Genomic DNA, 3,202 nt, shown 5'->3' with positions numbered 1-3,202 from the left:
GGGAAATGATGAACACTCGGCGCATCGCCGATAGGTTGGCGACACCCAACTAACCTCGTCGAATGGTCTGTGGCAGCCACACCTCAGACTTATTTAAATTAATTTTTGGAGATGAAAGAGGGCATTCAGAAAAAGAGGGAATGATGCAATTAGAGAGAAAAACACCATAAAAGGGTTTTGAGTGTGATTTCATAGAGATTTTATAAAATGATTTTGTAATCAATCAAATTTCTAGTTTATTTCCCCATAAAACCCTAAATTTGCTACATATATTGATGGGAAGAAGTATGGGTGTTGATTTTATTTCCATTTTTAATATGAGTGGCTAAAACCCTTCGCTTGGGTTTTTGACCATGAAGCCAATTTTTGAGTTTTGCTAAGTGGGTACTGTTGAAATATGAACGGGGAGGTTGATTTGAAGTTATTTTGCATTATTTAGTGCAACTATTTCCACGTTGTGAGATTGCTCGAGAGAGAAGTTCAGAACCAAAGTAACGATCTCAGCATCTTTAGTAGTGGGTTAGCCAGATTTCAGCTCGAGAGAGTGAAACACGGATCCTATCCTTTGTATCTAGCTCGAGAGAGTGGATTTGGTAAGGGCAAAGGGGTAGGCATCTTCCGATTGGTGATGAAGTTCGAGAGAATTCGTCATAGAAAAGGTAATTGTTCGAGAGAAAATTATCTTATACGTAGTCTGACCTACCCAAAACAAAATGACCTACCGTTTGTATCCATATTTACCTTGTAAAGTGAAACTTGACAATTGGCTAGTCAATTCCCCAAGTTTTACACTAGTATTTGTTTACTTCGTAATTATTCGTGAATTTCGGCCTGAATTTGATAGATACTCCATAGTCCTAAAGGTATAAGGGAAATCTCGTTGAAGAGACTGTATCAAATCTTAACCTTTGAATTTGAAAGAAAGCCTAGTCCCTTGGGACTCGACCCCAACCCTTGTTTGGGTTACTTTACTATTGTACGATTGTAGACACTTGAATTGGAAGTTGTCTCTTGAATATGCAAACATCTAAATGGCACCGCGGCCGGGGAGTAGCGTTACTTTGAATTCTTTGATTGAAGGTTTGACAATCTCAACTTTATTGGTTGTAATTGGTTTAGTTTTGGCTGCTTTGTGGACGTATTGGCTGAACTACATAGAAGTGAACATGAGTGATGAAGAAATGAACGACAATCAACCAGGTCATCGAGTTGGCATTGATGACATCAATAGTGTCTAGAACTCGGATCAGTCGGGTGGAAGGGGCGCAATTTGCATCCCACAAACTGATGGGAATGCGATGTTTGAAGTCACTAGCACAACTTTCCACCTTCTCCAAATGAGGGGACTTTATGGAGGGCTAGATCATGAAGACCCGCATTAACATGTAAGAAACTTTACAGAAGGTTGAATTCCTTTCTCATTCAAGGGAGTGTCGCAAGAGTCAATTCGGCTACGGTTATTCCCGTTGTCTTTAAAAGGCAAAGCTAATAAGTGGTTAACTGAGTTACCAAACAATTCCATCACATCATGGGAGGAGTTGGTTGTAGCATTTAACACAAGATTTTTTCCTCCATCAAGAATGATGAAACTTAGAGATGAAATTCAAGGTTTCAAGCGAAGGGAAGGGGAACCACTCCATGAAACATGGGTGAGATTCAAGAAACTCCTACTTAAATGCCCAACCCATGGGCTACCTAATGATTTGTCACTTCAATATTTTTACCGGAGTCTTAATTCGGTAAATAAAGGAGTGGCTGACCAGTTGGTATGAGGAGGAATAATGTTGCACTCATTTGAGGTGGCTTCATTTCTTCTAGATAACATGACTAGAATAAATCAAGCATGGTATACCAAAGAGGATCACGTCTCTCCATTTCATTTTAGATTAAGACAAGAATAACTGGATAAAGAGAAAGAGAGGGATGAAAACATCAAGAAGATGCTGACCCAAATGGAAGTTCTACAAGAGCATATGAAGGGAACATGTGAAGTGTTCAGAGTTGAGGAGGGTTCGTTCTCAAGCTATTCAAAGCCTGGGGAGAATCAAGGTTGGAACTCCAAAAGAAGTGAGGAGGGTTTTTACCCATGCTATTGGCAGTGAGGTGGAAATCAAGGTTGGAACCATCATAAGATAGATGAGAAAATGAGGTGCCATCATGATTTGTCTGAACAATATGAGCACTGGAGAAGAGAGGATGAATATAAAGATAACCACACTCATTCAAGTAAAAGCCCAAAATCAAGGGGTAGTGCAAATAGCCCTCGCGTGAATGATTTACTTACACACATTCTTGACAAAGTTGAAGGCTCGGATGATTTATTGAAAGGAATGAAAGATGACTTCTCATCCTTGAACAATAAACTAAACTCACACGCAGATGCAATCAAAATCCTTGAAGGTCAAATGGGTCTACTTACAATGCAATTGAAACAAATGATAGAGGCAGATGATGAAGACAGAGGGCTGGCCGTTGTTACTCGGAGCAGAGAAGAAGTAAAAGGTGATCTGATGGGAAATGAGGAAGTGCATATACAAACTGAAAGAAAAGTTATGGAGGATGAAGAAATAACCATCCCACAATACAACACAATAGTCAAGCAACCTTACCCAAAATACCTCTTCCATTTCCACAACGCCTCAAGAAGAAGAATGAGGATGAATAATTAAAGAAATTTTTATCGATATTCAAGACCTTATCAATTAATCTCCCTCTAGTTGAAGCATTGTTGGAAATGCCCGGTTATGCCAAATTCATGAAAGAGTTAGTCACGAAAAAAAGAAGCTTGGATTTTGAGACGATCAAAGTCTCTCATAGTTGTAGTGCGATTATGACTGAGGGATTGATCGAAAAGAAAGATGAACCTAGGGCATTCACCATTCCGTGTACCATAGGTATGCTAAATTTCACAAAAGCCTTATGCGATCTAGGAGCAAGTATTAATCTAATGCCTTATGCTATTTATAAACAACTCGGGTTGGGTGAACCGCAGGTGACAACTACGAGACTCTTGATGGCTGACAGATCGATCAAGCATACGATGGGGATACTTTATGATATTTTGGTTAAGGTTAACAGGTTCATCTACTGTGACATAGATGCCGAAATTCCTATAATCTTGGGAAAGCCATTTTTTGTAACTAGGAGAGCGTTGGTGGATGTCGTGAGTGGAGAGCTAAAATTTTGAGTTAATGATGATGAA

At 39.4% G+C, this 3,202-nt stretch overlaps 1 non-coding gene across 1 annotated transcript; it reads right to left on the bottom strand.

Annotated features, from left to right (window-relative positions):
* Nucleotides 1–1,586: 1,586 nt before the first annotated feature.
* On the bottom strand, nucleotides 1,587–1,693 carry LOC125854009 (small nucleolar RNA R71). The gene has a single exon (XR_007445308.1). It is a non-coding gene; the product is annotated as a small nucleolar RNA R71 (small nucleolar RNA).
* Nucleotides 1,694–3,202: the final 1,509 nt, after the last annotated feature.

This window comes from Solanum stenotomum, chromosome 1, assembly GCF_019186545.1.
Source record: "Solanum stenotomum isolate F172 chromosome 1, ASM1918654v1, whole genome shotgun sequence".
Lineage (NCBI taxonomy): Eukaryota > Viridiplantae > Streptophyta > Magnoliopsida > Solanales > Solanaceae > Solanum > Solanum stenotomum.
Note: the sequence above shows the minus strand (reverse complement) of the source record. Positions and strands in the feature narration are given on the sequence as shown.